The sequence below is a fragment of the Syngnathus scovelli genome, chromosome 7 (genome assembly GCF_024217435.2).
Source record: "Syngnathus scovelli strain Florida chromosome 7, RoL_Ssco_1.2, whole genome shotgun sequence".
Taxonomy (NCBI): Eukaryota; Metazoa; Chordata; class Actinopteri; order Syngnathiformes; family Syngnathidae; genus Syngnathus; species Syngnathus scovelli.
In genome coordinates, this window is record NC_090853.1 from 18100918 (window position 1) to 18112934 (window position 12017).

The following is a 12017-nucleotide window of genomic DNA, read 5'->3' on the forward strand; positions in this document are numbered from 1 at the left end:
TGGAGTTTGTGTGATTGAGTGTGTGACTGGTAGGATAAATTGACTAAAAAGCAGTTCTAGCGTTTATCCACGGCAATAAAACAGGCTAGTAATCTGTTGAAAGGTCAATTTAAACCTGCATTGAGGATCCTCAAAGAAAAAAAATTTGAAAAAAAAATTGTAAAACCTTAAACTACTAAAATTAAGATGGGAAATAAGAGCGGTAAATCTCTTGCTCTGCTCTTCTTTGAAATGAGAAGTTCATGGCAAGTAGATTTCTTAATTGTATGCAATAGATGCTGAAGTGGAAGAAAATGTATGGAGTACAAGAAAATTTGAAATGTGGAAGAAATGGTAGAAGTGCTAGAGTGTGGTTGAAATCTTCACAAAGAGATGAGAATGAATTCAAGAGACAAAAGCTAGAAAGATGAAAACTGATGAGGTCATAAGTGTCAGACCAGGACACAATAAGGCCCCTGTGAGCAGGTGCAAGGCCGCAGCTCAAGCCGGGGCTCAAGCGAGGGGCGAGAGGAGTTTAATAGTAATAATAATAATAATAATAATAATAATTTTGAGGTGGCAAATTACAAATGACTAGAGATCTAATTGTGTTACACTAAAGTTAAAATATGCAAATCAAGTGGTAAAGAAATGCAGCTTGCTTCTAGAAGATAGATAAATAAAATTAGACTGTGCTGTCCTCGTGTGCATGGGAGGGACCAGCTCATGATCGACCACAGGAAATGGCCAGCCTGTGACGAATCATTGTTGCTGAGACCTACCTTCCGCACGCGAGAGCTGTGCATGTGTGTGCGTATGTGTTAAAATAATGAAGATTGGCTAAACTTTTAGTATAAAGAAATTTGCTAGACTGTTGTCTATTCAATTTACACCGCAGAACAGAAACAATTTTGACAGATGAAAATGAAAGAAAAAGAGAGAAATCTGTTTGCGAGCAGAAACTAATCCACACTAGTGCATGTTAGTGTCAAGCCCTCATGAGAAATTCGGAGTTAACAAAACAACAGAACATGCTTTCAGGAATTGGGAGAAGCTAAATTGTGAATTTTATGATTTTGCAATGCTACATTTAATAGGAATAATTGATTGGTTGTGTTATAAGATTATGCAAAATTCTAAATGCAAGCTAAATCTGAGAGTTTGAGTTCTTCAAATTTAAAAACAAAGAAAAAAATTCAGATTAATTTGCCAGTTGTTTGTTTTAGTTAAGTTTTTTGATTGGTGGATTGTTCTACCGGGAAACCTGAGTTGAAAATGATATATGAATGTTGTGTGGTGAGCTTGGATGAAATGGGACCAATGTGATAAGAAGACTCCTTTTTGGAGACTGTGTGAGATGCATATGATGAGCATTGATGAATGATTGCCTGAATGAAAGGTTGAATGGTTGAAGTCGTTGGCGACTACTATAGAAAATTAGTAGAGCGACTTTGATGAAAGAGTGATTTTGAGCAGGTTGAATGCTAAAAAGAAAACGTAGCTTTTGGATTGCTAATTAACTAGAGAAAAAACTGGAGAACCAGTAACACAAGTAGAAGATGTGTGAACTGAGAAATTAAGCGTTTTGGAAAGAAAGTCAAATGATGATGAAATCATATGTAGTAATACAACACTTTACTACATATGGATTCTCTAAATCATACAATTGAGTAAAATACAACATACGTTTTGATTCGTATTCAAATTTCTAAGATTCTTGTGATAAACAATGAGAAAACGATTGAAAAGTAACTAAGGAAACTACAAGAAAGTGAAAATGACTAATAATTTGCTAGATGAGTCGCTCCCCATTCGGGGAGGCCATCCATTTACTTGCTAAGCTAGTTGTCAAAACACGAAAAGTAGCTATGTGCACGTGTGCAGTACACACACACACACGAGACTGATGGTGTCAAGAGGTAACAAGCTTGCAGACAGAACCACAAAGCTGCAGCGCAAAAGACACTTCAAATTTTATACACACAAGAAGCAGATTAAATCACTGAAACATTTTTAAAGATGTGCAGCGACAAAGTCCATAGAGTGAAATTCAATTATGGACGAAAAAAGGGGCAAGATTAGAGAATGGCATCTATAAATGACCTACCCTACCAAAGAACCTATGCAAATGGGCAGCAATATTGAGCCATGGTGCGTGTCACATGGCTCAAGAGGAGGGATAGTGGGGCAGGTTTATACAAGATATGGATTTGATTCATATTCAAAACATTTTCAAAACATTTTTTTTTTGTAGCGCTTGTTTCAACAAAAACAAAAACACTGAATGCCTCCAATTTAAAAGATCAATTTGACCTTTGCAGGATGATCTGCTGTGTCGGATCTGGACTGCCATGAATGTATGATGTTTATATGTGTACTTTGTCAACAACCTCTGTAGATGTTAAAGAATGGGATGAATATCTAGAATGAATGTGGATAATTTGTTTCAGGTAACTAACTATAAGAGTAACTGAAAAAAGAAACAATTGATTGCTTATGGCAAAACAAGCTGCAAAGACAGAAAAAAAAATTGAATATGTCATATGTATGGATTTGCGACCGATTATTTATGTTGTACCGTTGCCATTGACCAAAGATTGTGTGAAATCTGTCACGTCTACTGGATTGTGAAGTGTGTGACAGAGCAGTCTATATAATATCCATTGAGAGAAAAAAGAAAAAAAAGAAGCCATTGCTTTCAGAGAATGTAGTCAAGCGAAATTGTATATACATCAACATGCCAAGATCTGGGGAAAAAGCTGGTAAAAACCAAAATATCTTTAAATTTGAGAGGCGACGATGATTTGACCGAAATTTATGCAATTGGAGTCCCTAGAGGAGTTCCTGATTAATAAGAATTAAATGACCAAATTGCAGCGGGATGGGAGTCTTCCATTTGCTGCTGGTGAACGATGAACAAGAACGTAGACAGGATAAATTACATCCATTACAACATGCAGAAATTGGGCAAACGGACACAAGCGGGGCTCGAGGCAGTGCATGAACAGCTCGCCACGCCTTCCCTAATGTCGATCCAGAACCACAATGCTCATGATATGTTGTTGTCTGAGAAAGGAGGCGTCTGCGCAATGTTTGGAGAACAATGCTGCACCTTCATCCCCAACAACACCGCCCCTGATGGGAGCCTGACGGATTGCAGGCCTGCGATCCCTCAAAACGAGGATGAAAGAGCACTACAAGTGGATGAACGCTTTTGGGAAGTATAACGCCATGGTGTCCTCAATTTTACCATCAGTTGCAGTCTTACTGCTATGCTCACCTTGTATGGATGTTGCATACCGTGTCTTCGTGCTCTGTTTAATTGTCTCGCCACTACAGTAATATCGCCCATGGAGGACGAGATTGCTCATATATACCTAATGTCTGAGCGGCAACATGATGATGTTGATGGCAAAATTCCTGCATCTGTGTTACCAGACTTTTCCCAGATCTGTGGGATTCTGAATGATGACATCACAACATTTATCCTTTGGTGTAAACATATTTGTGCTCATGAATGTGATCCGACGACTGAGAGTCGAGAAAAGGGGTTGTTTACGGTGATGTGTGAATTTGAGCAAATATGTGATAAACAGTGGAGAAATGTCAGGATAATTAGTTTTGTAGAAGCGCTGGCCGGCCTGAAACTGAGGTCTCATACCTTCGCTCAAGGCCAACACATCTGCCAGGTTTTAGGGAGTTGTTATACTCCCTTCCTTGTCTTACCTGTGAGAGGCCCTCACTATTTATGAACAGAACACCTTTGTTCTTTGTCTAGCTAAAGAGAAGTTCTTTATCTATTATGCCTTGTAGTTTCTATTTACGAATTGTTGTTGACCGGGACAGTTTTTAAGTTATCCCATATTTACTCAATGTTTAGTTAAGTAGACTTCATGCAAGTTATCTCACATCTACTTAACATTTGTTGGAGTGTATGCACGAGAGGTATCTGATGATTTACTCATCATTATTATTGTGTAAAACGTAGCAAGAAAGTCTAGAGCATTGTTTTACAGGGACACGGCATCCAGGAGTTGGATATCAACACCGTGCTGTCACAGTCAAAGATGCTGACCCTTACCGCCCTGGACTTGCACACAGTGCCTGTGATCAGCTATTCTGGGCAAATCTCAATGTGACTGTTAGAGGAAGAACAATACCACAAGTGGCCTACACAGAGAGACCAGCTGGAGTGAATTACACATGTTACATCCAAGGTAACGTGACCCACGTCTGCGTTAACGATGACTGCTCTCCAGGAGGAGACTGGATGGGAGCTTTGGACATCGCCGCTGTGTGCCAGGATGAGAGAGCCATTTTCAAGGTGTAAGGGCTCTACTACCAACATGGCTGCACCATCGGACGGGACCTACTTCGTCCAGAAGTTCGGAAGCACTGCCTCACCTGCATCCTATGAGTGCACGTGCCTGTTCAGAACGGATCGTGGTTTTGTGGTCACAAGATGCTGCCTGCCAACTGCATACGAGTGTGTGCGCCAGTGTGTGTGACAGACCACACCTACAGACTAGAACATCATCAGCTGACGAAAACACGAGCTCATATACAACTTCTTAGAGATGACGGATGTGATAATGATAATGAGACGTGGATTGCGTAGATGCTGTTCTGTTGAGCATGTTTTACAGAAACTTGATGATTTGACCATCGAAAATGCTTCGTAAGTGATGGATACAATGATGTACTGTTTCTGTGTTTGTTTTTTATTGTTAGCATTCTGGTCGCCTTAGGCAAAGGGACCGTGTAAGAATTTTCCTGCTAATAACATCTGGCCGGCAGGTTTTTCGCTTACACAATAAGTTTGATCTTGGGGTATTAAGGTAATGCCTCATCTTCACTGGAAAGTGTTGCTATCATTGTTTGTTGATTTTTTATTTTTACTATTCTTCTTTCTTCATTATACATGTATATATGTGTTTTTTTTTTCTTGTCTTTGTTGTTTGCGGTGGCATAATCATATGATAAAACAGGAGGGAGATGTTAGGGTTTTTCAGATTATCCTTATCGTATGATTATGTTGGAATGCAACCGGTAATAAATAACCTACCTTGTCTCATCCTACACAAGGTCGTAAAAGTTCCCCCTGATATGTTTTGGGCTTCCTATTCAGTCTACACCAGCCCCCACTCTTTCTCTTAATAAATATGTCCTTGCAGTTGGGAGGGTTTTCAGACTTCATTCCTGAGCAAGTGAACTCTCCACCTGGAGGTGTCTAAAAGAACTTGCTTGTCTCCCGTGTGGTTCTTGCAAAATAAGTTGGAGTGAGCAAATCTCTAACAGATAGGATGGAAACAACACCTCCATTTACCTATTGCGGCATAGACTGGTTTGGACCTTTCCATGTAAAGGAAGCCAGAAAGGAACTTAAGAAGTATGGACTTCACTTGTATGTGCTCTAGAGCGATACACATTGAAGTGCTTGACAATCTCACTATGGACGCTTTCATCAATGCTTTACGTGTATTCATAGCAATCCGTGGCACTGTATGACAGTTGAGATGCGATCAAGGTTACAAACTTTGTAGGTGCTAAAGCAGAGTTACTGAAGGCAACGAAAGACCTAGATCAAGAAGAAATGAAAAAATACGGATGCAAATTCCTAATGAATACGCCGTCTTCAAGCCACATGGGTGGAGTATGGGAGAGGCAGATTAGGACGATCCAAAGTGTCCTAACAGCCATTCTCGATCAGTCTGCAAAGACACTAGATAGTGCCTCACTTAGAACTTTTCTGTATGACGTGATAGCTGTCATAAACATCAGGCCCCTAACAACGGAACATCTGAATGATCCACATATTGAACCTCTTACTCCAAACCATATTCTCACGATGAAGTCCAGCATAATCTATCCTCCACCTGGCGAATATGTGAGTCAAGATCTATACTTGCGCAAGAGATGGCGTCAGGTGCAATTCTTAACTAATGAATTCTGCAAAAGATGGAAGAAAGAGTATTTGCTCAGTCTTCAGCAAGACAGACCTGGCAAAGGGACAGAAGAGATATGAAGATTAATGACATTGTCATTCTATGTGAAGAAAATTCTCCCAGAAACCAGTAGAAAATTGCCAGAGTAGCGGAGGTTTATCCTAGCTCAGAGGGAAGAGTCAGAAAGGTGAAACTTCAACTTAGTGACTCCTCATTAGATGGTCAGGGTGTCACGAAAGGAATGGAGCAGGGCGACCAAGTGCAGCTCGCACCAGGGTTTATTGGAGAAAACAAACTAACAGACTCGGTAAACTGACATAACTCACTAACAAAACCAACAACAGGACTGACCGACAAAGACGTGAAACAAAAAGACAGGGTGACATGAATAATGATCCGACAGGGAGTGACACACAGACAGGACTTAAATACAAGACAGGTAACAAGAGGCAGGTGACTGAGATTACAATGGTTGTGAGGTAACACAGAAGGGGCGAGTACACAGACGCGGACAGAAACCATGACAACCTACATATAAAACAACCAGGGACGAGTCGTGACACAGGGTAAACACACTACAATGCCAACCTATCTCGATAGGCCTGTACAGAAGACAGTACTTTTGCTTGAAGCAGAATAGTGGTTATTATTCAATTTTATAAACACTGTGTTGTCATTGAGAGGGAAATCCCATAGCTGTGATTTGGTGGGAGTTTAACGGCCAAATTACATTTTTCATTTAATTTGTTTGATTAATTATTATTATTATTTATTATTATTATTATTGTATAAATGCTTTTTGTTCAGAGTTTCTTTTACTAATCGCGATTTGCACTTGGGAGAGTAATGAGTGTCTTGATTTGTTACACTGGGGACCGTTGGGCGGGTGCACTTTCCGGTTGGTGACGTACGTGCCATAGCCATTTGGAGGAGAGACGATTTGCGTTCCAGGGCTCTCGGTGCAAGTTCGGACTAATTGCCGTTTTCAGTGTTGTGCAGCCATCGAGGTACGAAATTGTTGCTTGTCATATTTTTGTATATTTATTTTATTGCTTTTTGTGAGTGTATGTTTTATATGATTGTATGTTTGTGTGTAGTTTGACGGAGACCAATAAATAAACGTCTGCTGTGGCAAATCATGGTGTGGTCTATCCGGCGGGAGTGATAGAGTCTATTCAGACATGAGCGGTCCGCCAGTCACATCCAAAGCCAGATCGCGCTGAAAGAGAAGTTTTAAAAAAACATCTCATCAATGCCACTTGCTTCCGCGCCAAACAGCAGCTAGCATTTCGTGGAGCTCTTACATGTTAGGAATCGGGCAGTACAGCCAAATGCAGAGTGACACAGATTTATTTAATAAGGGGAAAGGAGAAGTGGAACGCTGGACTCGTTATCAGGCTGGCGTGACTGTGCAGAAGAGCGCAGTAGTCGCGGTCGGGGCGAGCAAGTAGTCCGGGCAGGCGGCGATCGGAAGCATGGACGGACAGTTTTCGGAAAAGGTTGGCAACAGAGATTGTTCAGGGCACAAAGAGCAGTGGTGTCTCGGGCAGGGTAAGCAGACGAACTGACAAAGGAGTGATTGGATGACAGGGTTTAAATAGAGAGGCTGTCAGGTGTGGGTGATTCAGCTGATTGGGGCGTGGCCGAGTGGCAGATGACGCAGGAACGTGACATTACATGCCTTTGCCGAGAAAGATGAGAGACTAGCAAATCATTTGAAGACATCTACTGTGTTTTCTGGCTTGTCGAACAGAATACAAAATGATTTAATTGAAGCAGTTGGAGATGTCATTAGAAATGACATTAAAAAGGAGATCAGTGCAGCTCCATTTGTTGCCATAGAGGTAGACGAGACCACCGATGTGAAAAAAACTAAGCTCAGGTGTTGTTGTAGCTTTATGCTCTGATAAACTATTGTAGTGTTGACACATAGTGGGTTGCTTATTGATTGCTCAAACAATAACACACGGAGGCAAGGATGCGGTACGAGCCGATCTTTACTGGGTGCTCCGTCACGACTACACACAGACCCGACCACACGATTACTGAACCTCCAGTACTGACAGACAAATACAGTCCAGCACTGAGTGCTCGATCCAATCTACCACATCCCTCTTTTCCAACTGAGAAGTAGCTTATCCATCAGTTACCTTAACTCTTTAGTGTCAACACTGATCAAAATTTCAACATGCATATTTCAATTATAAACAAAGCATGTTTCAATAAACCAAATGGCTTTCAACAATCTTTTCTGTTAAGCTTATCGTTTGGCGAATCATGTTGACCTTTCTTTTTTTTACTTTCTCTTCGAACTTATAACATTTTATAACATTTCAAGATAAACACAAATCATTTTTTTACTTTCTCTTCGAACTTATAACATTTTATAACATTTCAAGATAAACACAAATCATCCACCCCTTATTTTCTCCATCTTTTTTCTCTTTTTTTTCTTTAACACTGAGTAACAACATCACTTCATGTCAATCAGTGTACCTGGCAGGGCGCCTAACTGCTCTGCCACTCCTGGTATAGCATGTGGGTGTGCTGTTCACAGACACAGGAGAAGGGTTATGTGGTACCGGGTCCAGAGGTGGTGAGTCCAATGTAGCAGTAGTCTGAGAATGTTGTAACTCAGAGTCTAAATGTTCATCAGGATGAGAGTCTCTGAACAGGCTTGGGTGTACCTTTCTCAGATGTCGCCTGTTCCTCCTTTGTGTCCTCCCTGCCAGTGTCTGTACAGTGTAGGAGCGTGGTTCATCTCGCTGCCTGATGACAACCGCAGGCTCCCAGCTGCGTTGTGTCTGCATGTGTACCGTGTCTCCTGGGGTCAACACTGGCAGTAGCTTTGCACGCCGGTCATAGTGTTGCTTTTGTCGGGACTGCAAGTCCTGCAACGTTTTGAGAACATGCTGTGGGGCTGACTGTTTCAGCACAGCACTGGAACATGGAAGTGTGCTGCGCAGGACTCTACCCATCAACATTTGTGCAGGTGTCAGGTTTAGTCCTGTCACCGGTGTGTTTCTCAGCGACAGCAACACTAGATGTGGGTCAGTGCCGGTCTGCACTGATTTCGTCAGTGCGTGTTTTACTGTCTTTATGGGCCGCTCTGCCATTCCATTTGAAGAGGGAAAACCTGGGCTGGAGTGTGTGAGCTTCAACTCCCATGAAGCTGCATGTTCTGCTCAACATCGGCGGAAGTGGGTTTTATGGCGTTCTGGACTTTGGTGCGGAGAGATTAAGGGCGCTCGGACTGCTTCGTCATGGAGCAACGCCGGACTGGCCTGCTCTTCCTCCCCCGGTTGGACTGCGTCGTGAGCTCGAACTGCTCCATCCTGGAGCATTGTTGGGATGCGTCGGCAGCGGGTCTGCGAGGAAGCGGAAGAGGGGCCAGCGCGGAGACATCAGGCCAGGCTTGCGGCCAACCCAGCTCGCCCAGCCGTGCCTTCCATTCTCCTGGCGTACGTTCGTTCGCGGGATGACAAGATGGGTTGCGTTCGCCTGATAGGATCCACGAACCGGATAGTGCGTGCCTGCTGTGTGCTCGTGTTCACAGTGGCCTGGTTGACTGTCATCTTTCCGGACTCTGCTGTGCATCGGGAGCGGCTAGCGTTCTATCACTCTTATTGTTCATTGATGTTGACTTCTTGTTTTATTTTTCTTGTGTTGTTTACTTGTATGTGCGTTGTGAACTCTGTCTTGTCACCCTGGGATAGCGAGAAACGTAATTTCGATCTCTTTGTGTGTCTTGACATGCGGAGGAATTGACAATAAAGGAGACTTTGACTTTGACTTACTTTCTGCAGGATTTCATCATGTTCCTTCTCTGATGATGCTGCTATAATCATGTCATCCGCTATGACGTACACACCTGGAATGTCGCTGAAGGTCTCACAGTTCTTCTGTTGAAAGACTTCACTGGCTGACTTAATCCCAAATCGTAGCCTGAGGAAGCGGAAGCGTCCCCACGGCGTGTTGATGGTGCATAGCTTAGATGATGGCTCCTCTAGCTTGATCTGCCAGTATCCATCCTTCTCATCCAAGATGGAGAAGATGGATTTTCCAGCCAGTCTGCTGCGCACATCTTCAGGAGTAGGAATGGAGTAATGCTGGCGCTTGACTGCCTCATTCAGGTTGCAAGGATCCAAACACACCCTCAGTGACCCGTTCTTTTTCTTTGTGGCAACAAGACTGTTCACCCATTCTGTTGGTTCATTTACTGGTGTTATCACTTTTCTGTTTTGTGAGTCTTTGATTGTCACCTTTAGCGCATCCATGATGGAGAGGGGTACATTTCTGCATGCGTGAATCACAGGAGTGACGCTGGGGTCGACGTATATGTGATGAACTCCAGGAAATTCCCCCAATCCTGTTAATACATTAGCATATCTTTGTAGTAACTCCTCTTTGGTGGCTGGAGGTTGTCGTTGTTGTGGAGCCGTTGCTGTGAGTGACTCCATTCTTTTCACCAGTTGCAGCTTCTCACAAGCCTCCCCTCCTAGAATTGGCTTGTCTGCTTGGCTACTCATGTAGCTTTGCGTTTAGACATTCTGCATTCCAAAGATGCAACACCATCTGCTGGAAGGCGTGCCCCTCCAAAAGCTATTAACACAGTCTCTGTCGGACGCAGCTGAATAGGACCTGGTAGCTGCAGGTATAGCTGTCTGGGCAGCACATTAGCATCAGCACCAGTGTCCAGATTGAAGTTAATTGCAACACCTCTGATTGTGGCTGTTTCATGGCATACAATGTCTTTTGTTTGGTGTGCTGATTTCTTGTTTTCATTCCCAATCATGCCTATGTATAAACAGTCCATTTCTTTTTCTATATTGTTTACAGTCTTCGTTTTACAATGGCTACTTTTCTCAGAGCCTCCCCTACACACCTTCAAAAAGTGGTTGTTTTTTCCACATTTATGACACACAGCGCCGTAAGCTGGGCATTGACGAGGCTCATGCTTGTTTCCGCATTTACGGCACACAGTTATTACCTGCTTCTTGTAGCTTGGTTTGTTCTTGTCCCAGCTGCTCTATGTAACGCATCCACTGAGGCATCATGGACAACAGGTGACGCTTGCATCGCTTGTATTTGTGACTTGGCAAGTTCTGCTGATCTACGTTTCCATTGCTCTGCGTAAAATAAGTGCATTATCACGTAACAGTCTCTCTTTCAGATGTGTATCACTTATGCTGAACACCAATTTATCCCTCATCATGTCATCTTCATGTCTTCCAAACTCACAGTTTTTGCTCTTTTGACAAAGTTCTGTGATGAATCTGTCCACCGATATTCCTGATGACATTGTGTGTGACCAAAACTGATAGCGTTCAAAAACATTCTTTTGTGGACTGCAGTAGTCTCTGAATGCCTCCAGAACTTCCTCCATCGTTGCTTCCACTCCTTCTGGGGTAATGGTAAGTGTATTATACACTTCCAGCGTCTCCTCGCCGACAGTGTGAAGCAGGATGGCTATTTTAACCTCCTAATTTTGATCCACCGCATCAGAAGCAACCATATAGAGCTGAAAACGCTGCTCCCACCTGTATCAGTTTTCAGCGAGGTTCCCCGTGAGTATCAGCGGAGACGGTGGCTTGAACTGCTCCATGTCGGCTGCGTTAGCTCCTGTTAGCTTGCCGCTAATCTTCGGTTAACACGTGTTGAATACTGTCCTTGACTTACTCCGCAACTCCGTCTTCTGACACCATGTTGTAGCTTTATGCTCTGATGAACTGTTGTAGTGTTGTCACTTATAGTGGGTTGCTTATTGATTGCTCAAACAATAACACACGGAGGCAAGGATGCAGTACGAGCTGATCTTTACTGGGTGCTCCGTCACGACTACACACAGACCCGACCACACGATCACTGAACCTCCAGTACTGACAGACAAACACAGTCGAGCACTGAGTGCTCGATCCAATCTACCACAGGTGTCGGTCATATGTGGCTCTAACTGAAGCAGGCTGTTAGGTGAAGGAGGCGTTTTTGGGCTTTGATGACCTAAGTGAGGACAGACGTGCTCCTCCTATTGCCGAGTATGTCCTGGGAGTGCTGGAGAAGTATGGCTGTGTTGAAAATCTTGTAGCTCAGACC

The 12017-nt window shown here is 43.0% G+C and overlaps 1 long non-coding RNA gene across 1 annotated transcript; it reads right to left on the bottom strand.

Annotated features, from left to right (window-relative positions):
- Nucleotides 1–6184: 6184 nt before the first annotated feature.
- On the bottom strand, nucleotides 6185–11774 carry LOC125972272 (uncharacterized). The gene is made up of 2 exons (XR_011087111.1): nucleotides 7229–11774; nucleotides 6185–7143 (listed from the first exon to the last, which is right to left on the bottom strand). It is a non-coding gene; the product is annotated as an uncharacterized lncRNA (long non-coding RNA).
- Between the last annotated feature and the right edge of the window lie 243 nt (nucleotides 11775–12017).